Genomic DNA, 21,039 nt, shown 5'->3' on the forward strand with positions numbered 1-21,039 from the left:
AAGCTCCAGAACTCTAAGGCATGTTCACCCCCAGGAAGAACCTCCATGCTGTCTTTCTGGGGAGGCCCAGCCCACCACACGCTGGACGAGGGCGGTTCAGGGTGAAGGTCAGGGGCTGGCTGGAAACGGGAGGTTGCCTGGGGCAGTGCCTTTCTTTGGCTGTGATGTCAGGGACGGAGCTGAAACATTGTAAGTGGCTGCCGAGGGAGCCACCTCTTCCGCGGAGGGGTGGGGGGCGGGGTGAGCGGCTGGACGAGAGGGTGGGGGTGGGCAGGGACTTCCAAGCGTTCAGATCCGGGGCTGTTCCCGTAAACAAGTGCAGCAGCCCTCAGCTCCCTGGAGGGCCCGGGAGCCAGCGCGTGCATCTCGGCCTCGGTCCCCACAGCTGCTGCGGAGGACTCCGCGGGGCCGCCTTCGCCGCCGCCTTTTTTTCCAGCCCCCAGCTCAGTCTCAGGAAGTGGGCTGCTGCGGACCGCTCCCGCAGCCTCGCCTCCTGCCGAGAGTGTCCTCTGCCAGAGCAGTTCCTGGCCTAATTAAACTGGGTAATGAGTAGCTAAGAGGAGGGGATGAAAGCCCTAGGCGGCTTAGAGCGGGGACAGTTTATGACAGGGGCGGCTGCAGCTGGTGACATTCTTAGAGAAGTTATTTCTCATACCCCTGGGAAGCTGCCTGCTCTTTCCCCGACGGAAGTACCCAAGGTAAGACCAGGGAACACCGCGCAGGAGGACCCCGAGGGGTGACAGGTGGGCTGGGGCTGTTGTCGGGCAGAGGGACGGATCCGTGCCACCCGGGCTAATGCCCTTAGCTTAGCCAGCGGCTGGGGTGTCCTTGGTGACCACGTGGGACTCCCCAGGGCTGCGGTTTTATGTTTCTCTTGAGTGACAGCGCGGTGCTCGCGGGCAGTTTCCTGGCTGTGTCCCGCTGAGAGTAAGGAAATCTGAGCCCGCCCTGCTCCCGACTGCCCCCTCCGTCCTCTCTTAAGGGTGCTAAAAATTGTGTCCCTGAAAAATATCAGGCAGCCCTGCAGCCAGGAATGGGTGGGGCGGGCGCTCAGGCAGGCGCCCTGGGGGAGAGGGGTTAGGGACACCTGTGTCCCCTCCCAGAAGTGGGGCCTGGCCGCCCTTCATCCACACACACACACTGAGAGAGAGCGCGCGCGTGCGAGCCGAGCGCCAAAGCAAAGCCCCCCAGCTCCCCTGCCCTCTGGCCTGTGTCTGCCTTGTGTGGTTTTGTTTGTTTCCAATCACTTCACATTCATTCCTCAAGTCTGGGAGGGGTGGAGCAGAGGCAGGGCCTGGGGGCTGGAGCATCACCTGGTCCCTGAGTGAACTTGAGAGATCTGCTGGCCTCGCCCAGCTGTGTTTTCTCACCTGGGAAGCAGAGGCCCTTGCTGCTGTCTGGTCTGCAGCTCGATTTGAACTCAGGACCGCAGGCCTTTTGCGTCCGATTGCCCGGCAACAGGCAGCCTCCCACCGCGCCTCATCGCTGCCAGACCATCCTGAATCCGTGAATACTTCGCTCAGCCTCCTGTAGCCCTGGGATCCATGAGTGGACCTCTTTCTGCCCGTGCCCACCCAGCCCTGACTCCTGGGGCTGGAACCAGGGCAGCAGGCACCGAGGGGGCTCTTCTTCCTCGAATCCTGTTCCCCTGCCCCTCACTCTTTCCCCCCTGCTGTTCTCATCACTCCATGCAGTCTCTGTTTTCTCCTCAGATCACAAATAATACAGTGTTTCCCCCTTTTCCCTCTGGCTGCCATTGACCTTGGAGGAGAGAGAGAGAGAGACCTGGCCAGATGCCAGTGCCTGGCTGAGCTGCCCTCAACCACCCTGGCCCAAAGTCAGCGGGGCTCTCAGCAGCCCTGGGCATCCTTCCGAGAGGAGAGGAGAGCTGGCCTGGAAGCTTCCACCCTGAGACCCTGTCCATCCTGCGGCCCCGCAGCAGCCAGGCAGGCCAGGGGAGCCAGACCTGCTGCAGAGGGAGAAGGCAGAGAGATTTCATCATTTCCCTGGACACAGGGACTGAAACCTGACACCCTAGGCCAGGGTCCTTTCCCTGACCGAGGCAGAGAGAAGGAAGGAGGGAGGGAGAGGGTGTACTGGCTATGTGGGTCCCTAGCGTTCTGCAGGAAGCCCTGAGCACAGCCCTGACTCATGGAGAGTGCTCCGTGTGTCACCCTCAGACCTTGCACCCGTGGTGGAGTGCCAGCCTTTCTCTGCCCTTGGGAGCCTCTGGCCGCTGCCTAGACGGCTGGACTCGGCCCCTCCGTCCTTCCCCCATGCCGTTGAGAAAGCGGCAGGGAAGTCAGGAGCGGTGTTTTCTTCCCTGGCTCAGCAGATGTTTATCTGCTGAGAGCAAGCCGAGGCATTCCGTCTTAGCGAATGTTCTGTACGAGAGGAAATGATCCCAGCCCCCTTGGGTGGTTGGGAGCCTCCATGTTTGTTCAACCACAGGAATTGCAAGTGTTTATCAGGCCAAGGCCACAGAAATTCGGGAGGCTTCTTTGTGACAAGCTTTGCTAGTCACAGTTCTAAGTGACCCAGGTGTACAAGGGGCCTTCAGAAGGGTCATGGAAGGGGGCCGGCGCTGCGGCACAGGGGGTTAAAGCCCTGGTCTGCAGCTCTAGCATCCCATATGAGCTCCGGTTCGAGTCCTGGCTGCTCCACTTCCCGTCCAACTCCCTGCTAATGTGCCTGGGAAAGCAGTGGAGGAAGATGGCCCAAGTGCTTGGGCCCCTGCATCCATGTGGGAGACCTGGAAGAAGCGCCTGGCTTCAGATCGGCCCAGCCCTGGCTTTTGTGGCCATTTGGGGAATGAACCAGTGAATGGAATAACTCTCTCTCTCTTTCTCTCTCTCTCTCTCTCTGTGTCTATCCCTCTCTTTATCTGTAACTTTACCTCTCAAATAAATAAATAAAATCTTAAAAAAAAATAAAGAGTCATGGAGGGGCTGGTGTTGTAGCACCAAAGAATTAAACCACTTGTGACACCAGTATTCCATTTGAGCACTGGTTTAAATTCTGGCTTCTCTACTTCCGGTCCAGCTCCCTGCTAATGTGCCTAGGAAGACAGCAGAAGATGGCCCAAGTGCTTGGGCCTTTAGTTGGGGACCCAATGGAGTTCCAGGCTCCTGGCTACAGCCTGGCCCAGCTCTGGCCATTGTGGCCATTTGGGGAGTGAACCAGAGGGATGAAAGATCTCTGAGTCTCTGACTTTCTGTCAGTGTGTTTTTCAAATAAATAAATAAATCTTAAAAAAGAAAGGAAGGAAGGAAGGAAGGAAGGAAGGAAGGAAGGAAGGAAGGAAGGAAGGGCCCCTGGAAGAGTGGTGGGCATAGGGCGCAGCAGTGGCGCTGGGGAAGCCTGACTCCGTGTTGGAAAGCCGGGGTTCCAGCCTCCTCTGCCACTTTGCCTTTCAAGTGAATAAACAACGTGAAAGACATTAGATAAAATCACCAGCTCTCATGTGCACTCACTTGTCTTGTAGTCACGAGACGAGAAGGATCCCCCCCTATGGCGCCTTGATCCTGGACCCCCAGCCTCCAGCACTGTGAAAAATAAACTTCTTAAAGAAAAACTAAAAAAAAAAAAAAAAAGAGAGAGAGAGAGAGAGAAAGAGAGAGCTGGTGCTGTGGTGCAATGGGTTGAGCTGCTGTCTGCAGAGCCGGCATCCTATATGGGTGCCAGAGTTCCTGCTGCTCCACTTCAGATCCAGCTCCCTGCTATTGCACCTGGGAAAACAGTGGAAGATGACCCAAGCGCTTGATCCCCTGCACCCAAGAAACTCTTGGCTATGGCCTGGCCCAGCCCTGGCCGATGCAGCCATTTGGGGAGTGAACCAGTAAATGAAAGATCTCTCTTTCATTCTCTCTCTCTGTAACTCTGCCTTTCAAATCAATAAGCAAATCTTAGAATAAGTTAATAAAAATGCATTTTATAAAAAACACTATGCATGGATTTTATGTTTTTCGGCACCAAAATAAACATCTTTTGATTCTGTTTTTCCCATGAACATTTAGAAGTCCCCTGTGTATGACAAAGCATCTGTCCTTGAGATACAGTCTGCCAGCTGGCCGGAGCAAGGCCTTCAGCCAAAACAGTGGACAATATGCAAAGAAGTCAAAATGAAGCGCCTGAGTGTGGGATGGCGAGTGAACGGTCAGTCCGGGCATCACTAATGGACAGCCGTCACGTCCGTGAAGCAGACCCTAACATCACTGCCGGGGTCAGCAGTCAGTTCCTGAGCCCCCGTGGTGTGCCAGGCACTGGCCTGGGCACCGGGGATGCCCTGGGGCCACTGCCAGTGACCAGGGAGCGCCACTGCTGCCCCGGTGCAGCACACCCACTGGTGTCTGGACATTTTTGTATTTGTTTATTTACATAGCGTCTGTATTCAGAGAAGAGTCAAGGCTGTTTATGATTAAGAAGTACATGAACCCCAAAACCAGATTAAAGGCTGCGGTCCACGTGGTAAAGGAAACTGGGGCGGAAGAAGAGTCGCAGCTGAAAGTCTGGATTCAAGGCGGCCCTGCCACCTCTGAGGCTGCGCCTCGGCTCTGCCCTGCCCACTGGGAGGTCAGAGAAGGAAGCATGTGTGTGCTGGCCTCACTCCTGGAATCAGCCTTGCTCCAGCGCACGGGGTTCTGAAGCAGCAAGTGCTGGCTCCGTTCGCACACGTGTCCTCTCCGCAGGAATGCTCAGCCTCCTTGCCCTGGGTAAATACCACCGGCCAGGTTTCAAGATCCATTACTCACTCAGTGTCCAGAGATGCCTGCCCTGACCCTGCGTCAGGGCCAGAGAGCCCCTCCTGATGCCCAGGCCTCTTCCTAGCTCTGTCCCAGGCGGCTCTGGGGACTGGAGCTGTCCCTGTGTCCTCCCTGCTGGCTCCTGAGCTGCTCCGGGGCAGGGCACGTAGTAGGAACGCATAGCATATTCTTGGCGACAGCAGTTCTTAATGAAGGGGTCCGTGCTGTGGCGTAGCAGGTAAGGCCGCCACCTGCAGTGCTGGCATCCCGTATGGTTGCAGGTTCGAGTCCCAGCTGCTCCACTTCTGATCCAGCATCCTGCTAATGCTCCTGGGAAAGCAGCAGAGGATGGCCCAAGTGCTTGAGGCCCCTGCATCCACGTGGGAGACCTGGGCTCCTGGCTTCAGCCTGGCCCAGCCCTGGCCTTTGCAGCCATCTGGGGAATAAGCCAGCAGGGGCAAGATCTCTCTTTGCCTCTCCCTGTCTCTTTCTGTTCTGTAACTCTGCTTTTCAAGTAAATAAATCTTTTTTAAAAAAAACAGTTCTTAATGAAGAGCTGTGAGAATTCCACTGCTGGCTGGTAGCACAGTGAGACAGGCCATACAGTACCCTGATTACCCTGTTGGTTTAATCACACTCTGGTGTCTTCAGGACGAAGGATTTATAGCTGAGAAGGACCTTAGAACTCACCGACCACCCCCGCCCCCAGTTCCACAGAGCAAGAAACAAGTGGCCGACCTCAGCTACTGGAGCCGGTTCTGGCCAGCAAGGGCCAGAGCAGGTCTGACTCCCGCCAAGTAGGAAAAGAAGAGGGTTGCTTTATTTGTTTGTTTCTGATTTTAGAGGCAGAGAGATGGAAAAAGATGGAGAGCGCTCCCACGCCCTGGTTCACAACCCAAATGCCCGCAACAGGCTGGCCTGCGCCAGGCCAGAGCTGGCGACTGGGAACGGAATCCAGGCCTCCCACCCGGGGGGCAGGTGAGCTGAGCCCTTGCTGATGCCTCCCAGGTGCTCATCAGCTGAAAACTGAGCAGGAGCAGAGCCAGGACTGGAGGCCGGGCATCCCAGCGTGGGGCCTGGACCGGGGCTGGGGCTTCAGGGCCAGGTCCTAACTGCTTGGCTAACCGCCCACCCCTTGGGCTTCCGGTCTGATTCGGTCACCTCACACCAGGAGAGGCAAAAGTCCAGGAACAAGAAACTCCCCCCGAGGCAGGGCCAATAGTGGCAGTCCCTGGGGGACACTGGCCCCTGACCCCCTGTTCAATAGCAGGCCCCTTCTCTCTACCCCCAGCCCCTGTATGTCTTGGAGCAGCCGCTCATCTGCTTCTCCGTAACCACGTCTCCCTTCTCGGGCACGTTGGGGTCACTCTTGTTCAAAAGAAGGACCTCGGTGAGTGTCCATCATGCTAACCTCCAAGAGCTGCACACAGAGCAGTGGCTCTCAACCAGGGCCCATTCTGTTCCCAAGGGACCTCCGTCCCTGTCTGCAGACGTGGTGATTGGCATGACCCTGGGGGAGGGGGCTCCTGGCAGTTAGAGGGTAGCGGCCAAGGCTGCTGTGAGCATCCAGCAGTGTGCAGAACAGGGCCTCTGGCCCTGCATGTGAGCAGTGCCTAGCAGGAGAGGCCTGCTCTGCGGCAGGAGGAAAGAGGGACTCCTGTCCACTAACTTCCTCCTGGTGCCTCCTCCTCAGAGCAACTGGGTTTGAGGTCACTGCCACGGCCCCAGCCTTGCGGCCTTTCCATCCTGTCTCCCATGGAATACCAAAAACACAACACAAACACGGGGGAAGGAAAGGGAGAGAGACCCTGCACCCCCAGCAGGACACCTGGCATTGATATTTTATGTACCTTACATTAACTTCACCTTGTCACTTACCTTCATATCAAAAATAAAGGAGTTTAACCTACGAGGCAGATATCTCAATTTTACCAGTGAAGGAACTGAGGCTCAGAGAGGCTGAGCCACTCGCCCAGAGTCACACAGCCATGAAAATGTTTTCAGTTGCAGCTCTGAGTGGTGCGGCCACTCCCATGCAGACCTGTGGGAAACAGTGAGCAAACGAGGGCAGGTCTGTTTTCCTCAAACACCCAACACACAGTGGCCATGGCCATGAAACTACAAGCAGGGACTTCTCAGGGAGCATGGAAGCTTGGGGGCCAGGACAGGCTGGGGCCCTGCCTCCTGGGTGCAGCATCTGACCCCAGCTTCACAGAGCTCAGCCACAGCAGCAGCAACCCAGGTTTCAACTCTACATCGCCAGGAAGACCTCTGGGGGATCCTGCACATCCTCCCAGGAGCAGGTGCACTTCCGGGTCCGCCTCCCGACTCCCCCACGCACAGGGGGTGGGGAGAGAACTCAGTACCGCCTGCCATAGGCACAGGGAGACGTACTGAGGCACAGGCTGGGGGATCCAGACGGGAGCCTGGGATCTGTGGGTGGAACCTGGGTTTTGTTCCTGAAAGCACACCCTGTGCTCGCCCCCAAACACCACACCACCACCAGGGCAGCCTCCTGCAGGCCTTACACCCGGGGGCCTTGGCCTCCCTGTAGCCTTCTAGCCCAGGGCTCTGCCTCCCCAGCAGTCAGGAATGGAGCTGGGCCTCTCCTGGCTGCTTCTGCTCAGGTTAACCCCTTCCTCCCAGCTCTCCTGTGTCTGGCAAAGGGGCTCTTTGCCAAGTAGCAGCCAGACGCTGGCTCCAGGGCTGGCGGATGCCGTAAACCTCCCTCGGGATTCCTGAGTCTCACTTGCAGAAAGCACAAGTGTTTTGTTGGAAACGGCCCTGGGCGGAGGCAGAGCTCCTTGTGTGCCATTTGGCAGGAGCAGGGGCCAAAGGGGGCTGAGCTGGGGAGGCTCGCACCGGAGGGAGAGCGGACAGCAGGTGTCCTGTCCCTGTCCCTCGTAGCCTGTCACTGCTGCCTGCCTGTGCTGTGCAGGGAGAGCGAGTCTGGCTTCATCGAGAACTGGAGGGAGAGAGTGGGAGGAAGAAGGGGTGGGACTTGGGGACAGGGGCGGTGTCACGAGGGAGGAGGGAGCAGGTGGTGACTTGTTTATCTGCTCAGCTGTTTTGTGTCCTGGAGCCTGAGAGAGAGACAGAAGCAGCTGGGAGGAGAAAGAGCAAGGCGACTGGGGCCCTATTGGTCCTTCTGCCTTAGCCACAGGTCCTGAAACCAAGGCGAAAGCCCCAGAGGGTGATTCCTGTGGGCAGCGCCTCCTTCCCTCTGCCCAGAGGGGTTTCTTCTGAGCCCTTGTGCTGGGTTCTGCCCTGCAAACACCAGCCAGGCAGACCTGGCCTCAGGGCATGCCGGGCTCCCCTCTGGGGGAACACTGGCCCGGGCTCACTTAAATATACTCCCACATGGGAACTGGCACAGTCCTCATGTACACAGCAACCAGATTCTGGCCTTGGGTTCAGCCTGGCCCAAACGGATGAAAACTGTGTCCAGTGGAAACAGGAGAGGCACCCCCGAGCACTGCTCACTCTTCCCCAGTGCCTCCTCGGGGCAGCCCCTCTGGGTTTCCCTCCCCATCACCCCAAGACCTGTCAGTGTCATTTCTGGGTGCCCTTTGTGCCCCAGTGCCCCATCTCATTTGCATGCTAAATTGTCTGGATGCCAGACAGGGAGGCAGCTTCATTTGGCCCGCGGCTTCTGACCAGGTTAGTACACACGCTGTTGCCGTGGGCACAGGAGAACTTGGGAGTTAGTTATGCTTTAATTACAGTGCAATTTCAGGCGTTTGATTGCTCCTACTGCTGGGCTCTTTGTCCAGCTTATTATTTCCTTGTTGTGATTTGTTGAAATGAGAACACCTCCTGGACATTCTGTGTCGTTTTCTTGTTGCTTGTTTGTTTAGAAGTGCACATTTGCGGGAACTTCCGCGGTGCTTCCTTCTTCCTCGTCCCCTGGGGCGAGTTGTGCTGCCAGACTTCTGCCTCCCTCTCAGTGCACAAAGCCAGGGCACCTCTGGACAAAGGATCTAGCACCAGGCCTGGCGGTGAGGGACAGTGGAAGAAATGCATATGCCTTTGGCAATGCTTGCCTGCCCTGTTCCTTTAAGCAGTCAGGAGAAAAAAAAAAAAACACACAACGCAACCCTTTCGGAGGACCCCAAGCCTCATCTTGAGCACCCTGCCCTGTGCAGTCTCCGATGCCCAGCAGGCAGGAAGGAGGACCAGGGCTGTGTGGCTGCATGAGAGACTGCGGGAAAGAGGAAGTAGCGACCTGGCTGCCCCAGGTGGGTCTGCCTTGCAGAGGGACTGGATGCTGGTGCCGGGAAGGGCAGGGAATGTAGGAGCCAGCCAGCTTAGCGCGTGGCTCCTGCCTGCTTTGCAAGTGAGCGGTCCTGGGTCCTGATGCAGGCTCTGATGTCGGGGTCCTTTGCCTGGCTTGGACAATGTCTGTAGCCCATTTCCTTCTCTGCAGACAAGGTAGCCTCGCAAAATCGCCCCGTGCTGGTGTTGGCCACGTGGCCAGCTTGAGTTGCTGCCTGTCTTTCTCTGACCCAGGGGCTCTGTCCACGGACCCTGGAAAAGCTGTGATTCTGGAACGTTGCCGCCTACAGGTCAGAGGTTGCAGCTCCCTGAGCGCCTCTGTATGTGAGCTCAGAGCTACGGGGCTACAGACGGATTCCATACAATTTACTAAACATACATTTTTTGAGTATTTATTCTGCAACTGACATGGCTGGACCCAAAGGAATACAGAGCTATGTATGGCTTCCTCCTGAGCCTAACAGGGTTGTGGTGAGTCAAAACTTGCCTGTAGGGCCGGCGCCGCGGCTCACTAGGCTAATCCTCCACCTAGCGGCGCCGGCACACCGGGTTCTAGTTCCGGTCGGGGTGCTGGATTCTGTCCCGGTTGCCCCTCTTCCAGGCCAGCTCTCTGCTGTGGCCAGGGAGTGCAGTGGAGGATGGCCCAAGTGCTTGGGCCCTGCACCCCATGGGAGACCAGGATAAGTACCTGGCTCCTGCCATCGGATCAGCGCGGTGCGCCGGCTGTAGCACGCCAGCCGGGGCGGCCATTGGAGGGTGAACCAACGGCAAAGGAAGACCTTTCTCCCTGTCTCTCTCTCTCTCACTGTCCACTCTGCCTGTCAAAAAAAAAATTGCCTGTAAAACCCTTAGAAAACATGTCTGTCACTCATCTCCCATTCCTTCCCACCACCCTGGAGAGTAGCAGAAAATAAACCCCTCAGTTGACTAATGGCTGTCAAAGATGATCGTGGAATTTCATCTTTATTTTTAAGAAAGTTGACTACGGGGCTGGCCTTGGTACAGTGAGGTAAGCGGCCTGTGTCCCGCATGCGGTAGCATCGTCCCCTATGAGACCCGGATGGGGTTTCGGGTTCCTGGCTTCAGCCTGGCCCAGCCCCAGACATTGTGGCCACTTGGGGAGTGAAGCAGCAGATGAAGGATCTTTCTGTCTCTCCCTCTCTATAATTCTGACATTCAAATACATACATAAATCTTACTAAAAAGCGCCAGTTCCATAAATAAATCTTATTTTTAAAAAGTTGACCATGAGAACTTATTCTGCTGGACTGTACTTAAAGTGCTGCACCCAAGCCAGCCATCGTGGCTCCGTGGGGTAAGCTGCTGCCTGCAACACCAGCAACTCAGACCCGCAGAGCCCGGGATCTAGTCCCACCTCCTCTTCCAGGCCAGCTTTCTGCAAATGTCCGCCCAGGGAGGCAGCAGCAGAAGGCTCAGGTACATGGGCTCCTGCCACCCATGTAGGAGACTCAGATGGAGTTCCGGCTCCTGGCTTTGACTTGACCCAGTCCCAGCCATTGTGGGCATTTGGGGAGTGGAGTAGCAGATGGAAGATCTTTCTGTCTTTCCCTCTGTCACTCTGCCTTTCAAATAAATAAATAAAACTTAAAAAAAAATGTGCCTTGGCTCGGTGCTGTGGTATACTGGGTACAGCCATTGCCTACAGTGCCGGCATCCCATAAAGGCACTGGTTCGAGACCCAGTTGCTCCACTTCCAATCTCGCTCCCTGCTAACATGCCTGGGAAAGCAGTAGAAGATGGCCCAAGTTCTTGGTTCCCTGTACCCACATGGGAGACCCAGAAGCTCCTGGCCCCTGGCTTTGGATTGGCTCATCTCTAGCCTTTGCAGGCATTTGGGGAGTGAACCACTGGATGGAGGACCTATCTGTCTCTCTGCAACTCTGCTTTTCAAGTAAATAAATGAATCAATGTTAAAAAAAAAAAGACCAAGCTGGCATTCCAGTACAATTTCAAGCAGCTCAGCTGGGGTGGCTAAGCCAGCCCTTCAGGTGCGGATGGTAAAACAGTCCTGCACAGTTCACGGGGGCGCTGCGGCGTGATGGGTTAAGCCACCACCTGCAACACCGGCATCCTGTATTGGAGCACCTAGTTTGAGTCCCAGCTCCTCCACTTCCAATCTGACTTCCTGCTAATGCATCTGTAGGGTTTGAATCCCTGACACCCTGGCTGAAGCCAGGAGCCAGGAACTCCATCTGGTTCTCTCCTGTGGATGGTGGGAACTCAAATACTTGGGTTGTTCTCTGTTGCATGTTAGCAGCAACAGGATTGAAAGCAGAGGTGGGACTTGATCCCAGCACTCCACTGTGCCGACCAGACTGGAGTGCCTGACATGGATCCTGCCTCCACCTCACATCCAGGTGATGGCCCAAGTACGTGGGTCCCTGCCACACATGTGGGAGACCAGGGTTGAGCTCTTGGCTCTTGGCTTTTGCCTAGCCCAGCTCTGGCTGTTGCAGGCACTTGGAGAGTCATCAGTACATAGAACACCTCTCTTTCTCTGTCATTCTGCCTTTCAAATAATAAATGCATACACTTTTAAAACAAATAAATACATTTTTAAATAATAAAAGATCTATCTGAACCAAATAAATTGGCATTCACTTTCCCTGATAAAGGTAAATGAGGGTCCCAGGGCCCTTCATGAGCAACATCTGTTGAGGCGGAATGGAGATGGGGGGGGGGGGGGGCAGGGGGACTGGGCCTGTAAGCCTTCCCAGAACCTGCAGATTCCAGAATTCTGACCATGCCCGGGCAGGGCCCAGTTACACCCAGTCGGCCGCTGGAGCTGTGGGAGCTCTGACCGTGGGTGGAGAGGCCGCAGCTGCCCCACCCTCACCTAACTTCCCCCGTCTGCTGTGTGACTTTCAAAGGTCACTCACAGCCCGGCAGAAGCACCAATCCAGCGCCACTCTGGCTCTGACTTCTTATGAGCTGTTGTTTGAAACCCCAAACTTCCTGCCGGAGCCCGCTGGCCGGCGCTGGAAGTCTTCCCTGGTTTCCACCGGGCACTCGTGTGTTAACCATCGTTGGGAGTAGGTCTCTCCTGTCTGTACACAGCCATTATGCATTGGTGTTTCTTTGTCTTTCACATCGCACAAGATGAGCTCATTCTCATCCTCATTCTCAAACTTACCGTGCAAATCAATGTGTCTCTAACGCCGTGCCGCAGAAGACTAGGGTGTTAGCCAAGGGAACAGTGTGACAAACGCTCAGACCTGGCCCTAGCCTCCACCAAGCAGCCTGGACTGAGTCAGCCAGCAGTGACACACCCTGCACAACCACAAGCCGGGACGGCTCTGGTGACCTATCTGATGGCTTTGTTTGGGGCCAGCCTCCACCCACTGTCTTACTAATTGGAGAATTAATAGACCCTTACATCAGGGAGCCTACAGCTGCTTCAGGCCTGCCAGCCCCACACCTGCACTCAGTCACTCTGTTGTTGCATCTGAGTGGGTGGTTCTGAGCCTCGGCCACTGGCCCTTCACCCTGCTCAGTGCTTCACTCACATTAGCTGCTGTTGCTTCTTTAAAGATTTATGTATTTATTTGAAAGGCAGAGTTACAGAGAGGCAGAGAGAGAGAGAGAGAGAGAGAGAGAGAGAGAGAGAGATCTTCCATCCACAGGTTCACTGCCCAAATGTCCGCAACGATTGAGGCTGTGGCAGGTCAAAGCCAGGAGCCCGGAGCCTCTTCCAGGTCTCCCATGTGGGTGCAGAGGCCCAAGCACTGGATCCATCTTCCACTGCTTTTCCCAAGCCATTAGCAGGGAGCAGGATTGGAAGTGGAGCACCTGGGTCTCGAACCAGCACCCACATGGGATGCTAGCATTGTAGGTGGCAGCTTAACCACCTCACCACAGCACTGGCCCTGCCTCACATCTGTGTCCACTGATGCTAGTGCCTAAAGCAACCCTGCTGAGTAGGATGCATGTAGTACCATTTCACAGACTTTCTCTCTGTCTCTGTCTGTAATTCTGTCTTTCAAATAAATAAATCTGAAAAAAAGAATGAAAGAAAAATTGCAGAGCTCAGTCTGTGTCCCAGGTCTTCCTTTTCTCCTGACACCATGTTGCCTCACAGTCACTTGTTTCCAGAACAAGGAGACCGCAGCTGTCACTGAGCCCGGTGGGAATCCCACAGGTGCAGCTCTCTGAGAAACTGCATTCTGGCTACGGGGCTCTTTTATTCTTTTTCTCTCTCCTTTTCTGAGGGAGAGAGATCTTCCATCCACTGATTCACTCCCCAGCTGGCTTCAATGGCCAGTGCTGTGCCAGGCTAAAGCCAGGAGCTGGGAGCTTTATCTGGGTCCCTCATGTGGGTGGCAGATCCCAAGCACTTGGGCCATCCTCTGCTGCTTTTCCCAGGCCATTAGGGAGCTGGATCCGAAATGGTGCAGCTGGGACAGGAGCCAGAGCACATTGGGATGCCGGTGTAGCAGTCAGCAGCTTTACCCCCTCTGCCACAACACAAGCCCCCTGGCCACGGGGCTCTTGCACCAGGGACTCCCCTCTGGGCCTGCCCCTTAAGCCCCTCCGTGCATGAGGTTGGACCCTTCTGCTAAGGAGTACACACCGAGATGTGTTGGAAAGTCCGGGGAGAATTCAGGCTCCTCCTAGCCCAGGTGCTGCTTCCTCCTTACCTATTCTCCATCCTGGAGTGGAGCCCTGCCCTGCGCCTCTGTCTTGGAACAGCCTCCCAGTGACAGCCTCCATGATTATAATAGAACCAGGGGCCAGCATTGTGGCCTAGTAGGCTAAGCCTCCGCCTACGGCACCGGCATCCTCTATGGGTGCCGGTTCAAAACGCTACTGCTCTTCTTCCAATCCAGCTCCCTGCTAATGCACCTGGGAAAGCAATGCAAGATGGCCCAAGTGCTTGAGCCCTTGCACCTGCATGGAAGACCCAGAAGAAGCTCCTGGCTTCAGATAGGCCCAGCTCTGTTGCGGCCATTTGGGGACTGATTCAGCAGATGGAAGACTTTTCTGTCTCTCCCTCTCTCTGTAACTCTACCTCTCAGATAAATACATAAATCTTTAAAAAAAAGAATACCCCACACAGAAACGGGCCAGTGTTGTGGCGCAGCAGATTAAGCCTTTGCCTGTGACACTGGCATATGAGGTTGGAGTCCTGGCTGCTCCACTTCAGATCCAGCTCCCTGTTAATGTACCTGGGAAAACAGTGAAAGATGACCTGGGTACTTGGGTCCCTGCCCCCAGTGTGAGACACCTGGAGAGAGTTTCAGGCTCCTGGCTTCATCCTGGCCCAACACTGTTGTGGCTATTTGGGGAATGAAACAATGGATGAAGATTCTCTCTCTCTCTCTCTCTCTCTCTCTCTCTCTCTGTGTGTGTGTGTTTGTGTGTCCTTCTCTCTGTAACTCTGCCTTTCAAATAAATCTGCAAAATAAATAAATAAATAAATAAACAAATGAAACAAAACCATAGGCAATGCCAAAGATAGATTCTCACCAAATGGCTTTAATCAGAATCTAATCAAGACTCTGATCTAAACTAACTTTGAGTTTAAAGGAAATAAAACCACAAGTTAAATAATAGCAGTGATGGTATTTGGTGCAGAGTCAAGGACGCTGGGTGAGACTCAAGCAAACAATGTCTGAGTGCTGGGTTCAAGTCCTGGCTCCACTTCCAATTCCAATTTCCTGCAACTGCACTCTGGGAGGTAATGATGGCTTAAGTACTTTGGTCCCTGTTACCCATATCAGAGACCTGGAGTGAGTTTCCAGCTCCTGGCTTCTGCCCAACACAGCCCTGGCCATTCTGGGCAGTTGAGGAGTAAACCAGCAGGTGGAAGACCTCTGTCTGTCTCTATCTCTCTGCCTTTCAAATAAATACAAACAAGTGAAACTTAAACTAAAAGAATAAGAAAAAGTACAACAAAATGCAACATGTGATCTTTAACTAGGTCCTGGTTCACAGAAACCAAGGGCAAATAGGGAAACTTGAACACGGCCTTCTTATTAGGTTGAATTAAATAGTTATTTGGCCTTTGTTGGTCATGACAATGGCCTCATGACTAGATAGGACAATATCTTAACTTTTGGAGATGTATTTGAAGGAGTAAAGTCACTATGTTTGTGATTTACTTTGAAATGATTAAGAAGTGATACAGAGACAGATAGATGATACATTGATGGATGATAGAGATAATAGACAGATAGATGATAGAACAAATATGGCAAAATAGTCCCCATTACTGATGCTATGTAGTAGATTGGTGAATATTCTTTGTACTGTTCTTTCTAATTCCTTGTGCCTGGATGGGGACTTGAAGCTGGAGCCTCTCTGTTGGTGGGGTTATTGTTTTTTAAAAGATTTATTTTATTTATTTGAAAGACAAAGTTACAGAGAGAGAAGTCTTCCATCCACTAATTCACAATGGCCAGAGCTGCACCGATCCGAAGCCAGAAGCCAGAATCTAATTCCAGTCTCCCACGTGGGTCCAGGGGCCCAAGGACTTGGGTCATCTTCTACTGCCTTCCTAGATCACCACAGAGAGCTGGATGGGAAGAGGGGCAGCCGGGACTAGAACCGGGGCCCATATGGGATGTCGGCACCCCAGGCCAGGGCTTTAACCCGCTGCGCCACAGCACTGGCCCTGTTGGTGGGGTTTTACAGCCTGCTCTTGATGTCCCGTCCAGCCAGCAGCCCTGCCGTTGAGCCTGGATCCCCGGAGGCTTAAGTGAGCTTTGAGGCTGCTGAGCTCCCTGCACCCAGAGCAGGAGGTGCTAGGTCCAGGAACGGACAACCAAGGCAAGAAGCCTAATGGGTGTCTGGGAGAGGAACATACACCTGTCTGTCCTAAGGGCAGCCCCTGGGCGAGACAGAGCTGACTCAGGCACGGAAGGGCCCCTCTGTGCAGACGGGACGGGGGGCGCCTGGTCAGCAGCCAAGACGGCCCAGAGGTTGGAGCCACTCAGAAGACTGGCTACTCGGCCTCGCATCCTAGGTCAGAGAGCTTCGATTCAATTCCCAGCACCACTCCCAAGTCTCACTTCTTGTCCATGTGCACCCTGGGAGGCCATTGAGAAGGGCTGGAGTCCCTCATCATGTGGTCCCTGCTGCCACATGGGAGATGGGACCCTGCAGCAGATGGCAAACCCTGCAGCAGACATTTGGGAAGTGAACCAACAGATGGAAGATCTCTCCGTCTCTTTCAAATACAATAAATCAATACAGTTTAAAAAGAGTGGAAAACCATTGCTGACCATAAAGATAAAATATAAGGTAGACGAACCTCAAGTTAATGAACAGACTCAACACAATTTTCCTAATTCACCAATGAACAACTTTATGGAACTTAAAAAATTATCACATAACTCACATGGGAAAAGAAGCAGAGCAAAAATGGAGACTTGAAGAACATATTGGAAGACCACAAATAGCTCACCTGGCTGGTCTATATCCCCACTAAACCCCATCCCATTCACAGGAACCCCATCACGTGATAAGAATCCAAACTTTAAAAAAAAAATTCATCTGGGGACTAGCATTGTGTCTCTCACTCTCTCTCTTTGTAACTGCCTTTCAAATAAAATATATAAATCTTAAAAAAATTAGTAACCATCAACATTTTTTAAAAAGATTTATTTATTTATTTGAAAGGCAGAGTTAGAGAGAGAGAGAGAGGTCTTCCATCCTCTGGTTCACTCCCAGATGGCTGCAACTGCTGGAACTGGGCCAATACGAAGCCAGCAGCCAGGAGCTTCTTCTGGGTCTCCTACACGGATGCAGGGGCCCGGGGAGTTGGGCCATCTTCTGCTGTTTTCCCAGGCCATAGAAGAGAGCCGGATCAGAAGAGGAGCAGCTGAGACTCGAACCAGTGCTTATATGGGATGCAAATGCTAGAGGCTATGCCTTAATTTGCTACACCAAAGTACCAGCCTCCAAATAAATATTAAAAAAAAAAAAATCATTGGAAGGAGCAGATGTTGTGGTGCTGTGTATTAAGCAGCTGCATCTCACATTGGTTCAAGTTCTTGCTACTCCATGCTTCGGATCCAGCTTCCTGCTGTGTCTGGGAGGCCCAAGTACGTGGACTCCTGCCACCCATGTGGTGTTCCCAGATGGAGTTCCAGGGCCCTGGCTTCAACCTACCCTGCCTACCCTGAGTGAACCAGTGGGTGGAAGATTCTCCACCCGCTTCTTTCTCCCCCTCCCTTTCTCTCTCTCTCACTCTCTCTGCATTTAAAATAAACAAATCTTTTATAAAAAAAAATTCAACTGAGATGAGCAAACGTATCCCTGGAAACTTACTCACTGATGACCAGACAGCCCTGTGTGACATCTGGGGAGGCAGGGATCATCAGGGCAAGCAAGCTGCCAGTGTAGAGTCCAGGGTGTGCTCCTGCACATGGCTATTGTACACACGGAGGGCTCCTGGGCCTTGAGACATTGGACTGCATCACCAAGGCAGAGGCAAACAAAAGGAGACCAAACACTGCATTTTCTGCAACAGCTAAGACCCTGCTTGGGATGCCTGCATTTCATATGGGAGTCCTGGCTCCATGATTCCAGCTCCATGCTGGTGCACACTCTGGGGGCAGCAGACAATGGTTCAAGTAGATGGGTCCCTACCACTCCCATGGGAAGCCCAGACTGAGTTTTGGGCTCCTGGCTTTGACCTGGCCCAGCCTGGGTTGCTGTGGGCATTTGGGGAATAAACCAGTGGATAGGAGACCTCTGCTTGTGTGTTTTTCTGTCTCTTTGCCTTCTACATGAAAGAAAATAAGTAAATAAAAATTAACAGGGTGCCCCCAACATGTAAGGGAGAGTGCAGCTTGTCTGAAGTCCCCAGCCCTGCGCTCTCTGTCCTCCCTTCACTGAATTCTTTTTTCTTCCACCTTCCCTCCATGTCCACATCTTGTCACCGGATGCTGGATGCGATCAATAAGCGGCCGGATGCCTACTGAAGGAACAAGGGCCAAGGGCTTGGGTCCACTCACCGTGTCCTGTAGGGGTGTGGCAAGGGGCTCTTTTGGGCAGGTGCCAAGCTGGTGGAGAGCCCAGAGCAGGTGGTGGAGCAGGGGGCCTGGGAGCAGAGCAGGACCACACTCTCGTGACATTAGAAACTTGAACCTCGGGAGCTCTGGGGTCTTCCGAGTGCCAGAGGCTTCCTGGCTGGCTTTTGCTGTTTTGAACAGAAAGTCTGCAGCATGAACAATGGCTCCGACTAATGAATGCTTCGGTCTAAATGATTTACCTGTTGTCCACCCTCTCCCTCATTGATCTTCCTCATTGTGAATTCCAACAGCACTGAGAGTCCACACCGCACAATTTAGAACCTGGTTGTTTATCGCCCAGGGTTTCATCGGAGTTTGTCTTGCCTCTGCACAAGAATTACAGGCTCCTTTGGCACTGGGGTGAAGTGTCTGATACTTTTTAAACCTCCACCGCCACTCAATAAATACTCCTTGATTAGATCAGACGGAATCTGCAGTGAGGCTCCTGGCTTTAGCGCCGTGAACTTCACCACACTCTGCACGCAGAGGCGCTCAGTACGGAGTTGCATGCAAGAGAGATTATTTTTTTTCTTTTGACTAAGGGCACAGCAGACTTTTTTGAAATGCTGCAGGGCTGCTTAAATCTCAACCTGGTCTCCTGCTTGTAACAAGTCTTTGCTTTTTCTTTGAAAATCACCTACCTCAGCCACTGAAAAGGCCTTAGTATTCCTTACTAAGGTAGAGCTATGGGCTGAACCATGTCCCTCTAAATCTCATAGATTGAAGGCCTATAAGTCCATTAATTCAAGATGTGATTGTAGTTGGAGATAGAATCTTTAAAGAGGTGACATTTAAAAGGAGGCCATTAGGGAGGGCCTTAATCCGCCAGGCCAAGGACGAGGTTGGGTCCTGCAGTTAAGACACCCCCTGGGTCCCCTGCATCCCACACTGGACAGAGGACCTGACTTTGAGGCCCATTTTCTTCCAATTCCAGCTTCCTGCTAATGCACGCCATGGAAAGCAATAGGCAATGGCTCAAGTCCTTTGCCCCCTGTCACGCATGTGGTGGACTCAGATGAAGTGCCTGGCTCCTGGCCTACCCCAGTTCTTGTAGGAAGTCGCAGAACAGAGCAGGGGATGGAAGATCTGTGTGTCTCGCTCTGCCTTTCAAGTAAGATGAAAATAAGTAACACATAACAATTTCAAAAGATTTACTTATCTGATAAGCTGGGTTACATGGAAGGAGGGGGAGAGAGAGAGAGAGAGAGAGATCGGTCTTCCATGTACTGGTTCACCCCCCCCCCCCAAATGGCTGCAATGCCTGAGGCTGAGCCACACTGAAGCCAGGAACCTGGAACTCCATGCAGCTCTCCCACATGGGTGGTTGGGACCGAAGGACATGGGCCATCTTCTGCAGCTTTCCCATACGCACGAAGCCAGGTCGGAAGCAGAGCAGCTAGTGCTGAACCAGTGCTCATATGGGATGCCGGCATCACAGGCTGGGGCTGAACCCACTGTGCCACAGCACCAGCACCAATAACAATTTTTAAAAACAAATAAATAGGGACCAGCACTGTGGCATAATAGGTTGAGCCTCCACCTGTGGCACCAGCATCCCATATGGGTGCCAGTTCAAGTCTCAGCTGTTCCACTTCTGATCCAGCTCCTTGCTAATACATTTGGGAAACACATTGGAAGATGGCCCAAGTGCTTGGGCCCCTGCACCCAAGTGGGAAACCCAGAAGAAGCTCCTGGCTCCTGGCTTTGGATTGGCACAGCTCTGGATTTCATGGCCATTTGGGGAGTGAACCAGCAGATGGAAGACCTTTCTCTCTCTCTCTGTAACTCTGCCTCTCAAGTAAATAAATAAATCTTTTACAACAAACATATCAGTATGATTTTAGAAGGAAGAGGACATGGGCACATACACAGAGATGTTGGGGCTGTGTGTACATAGAAGACAGAGCTCCTGGAAGCCAAGGAGAGAGGCTTCAGAAGAAACCAAACCTGTAGACAGCTTGATCTTGACTCCCAGCGTCCAGAACCATGAGAAAAGAGCCATGTGCTGTTGCAGCCAGCCCGCCTGTGGTATTTTGCAATGGCAGCCCTAGCCGACTCATTCAGATAGAGAAGTGAAGACCCCCTCAAAGGGAAGTGTCCTCTGTCTCAGGTTAAGGCCTCAGCTCTCTGGGAATCCCCTGGTGTCACGCGGCCCCATGTGTGGGAGTGCCTTTTAGGCCACTGAAGTCCAAATGTGTCTTGCAATGACGCCTTCTTAGGCTCCCTGCAGACCAAAGGAAGGGTGTCGACCTCCACCAAGAGGGCTTGGTGCCCTCCGTGCCCTGCCCCGCAACTCCCACTCCTCTCCCACACCAGTGCTAGTGCCCTGGTCCTGCTACGTTAGACAAGAGCACTTGCCAGCCGGTCAGTGCTGAAGTGGCTCTGGGAACACCTCCCAGGCTCTCAAGCTGAAGCTCCTGGGACCCTGTGGGCAGGGCAGGCGCATGCAACCAGGCCAGGTAGAAACCAAGAAGCTGTATGGACTTCCGATCCAGCTCTCTGCTATGGCCTGGGAAAGCAGTGGAGGATGGCCCAAGTCCTTGGGCCCCTGCACCCACATGGGAGACCTGGAAGAAGCTCCTGGCTCCAGAGCTTCTTTGGACCAGCCCAGCTCCAGCCATTGTGACCACTGGGGAGTAAACCAACATATGAAAGACCTGTCTCTCCCTCTCTTTTTGAAACTGCCTACCAAATAAATAAGTGAATCTTTAAAATAAGATTTATTTATTATTTTTCATTTACTTGAAAGGCAGAGAATGAGAGAGAGAGAGAGAGAGAGAGAATCTTCTACCCACTGGTTCATTCCCCAAATGGCTGCAGTAACCAGGGCTGGACCAAGGCCAAAGCCAGAGAACCCAGGACTCCAACCTGGGTCTCCCATGTGGGTGCAGGGGCCCAAGCACTTGGGCCACTCTTTGCTTTCCCAGGCCATAGCAGAGAGCTGGATTGGGAGCAAAGTAGCCAGGACTCGAACCAGCACTCTA

General features: G+C 53.5%; 1 long non-coding RNA gene across 1 annotated transcript in view; it reads left to right on the forward strand.

The window, feature by feature from the left end:
* The first annotated feature begins 256 nt into the window (after positions 1-256).
* Positions 257-21,039, forward strand: part of LOC103349016 (uncharacterized) — a 73,407-nt gene continuing 52,624 nt past the window's right edge. The window contains exons 1-3 of the long non-coding RNA XR_011378950.1: positions 257-698; positions 4,017-8,402; positions 8,600-8,980. This is a non-coding gene — a long non-coding RNA (uncharacterized lncRNA). The remainder of the gene's footprint in view (positions 699-4,016; positions 8,403-8,599; positions 8,981-21,039) is intronic.

The sequence above is a fragment of the Oryctolagus cuniculus genome, chromosome 9 (genome assembly GCF_964237555.1).
Source record: "Oryctolagus cuniculus chromosome 9, mOryCun1.1, whole genome shotgun sequence".
In the NCBI taxonomy this organism is placed as follows: Eukaryota; Metazoa; Chordata; class Mammalia; order Lagomorpha; family Leporidae; genus Oryctolagus; species Oryctolagus cuniculus.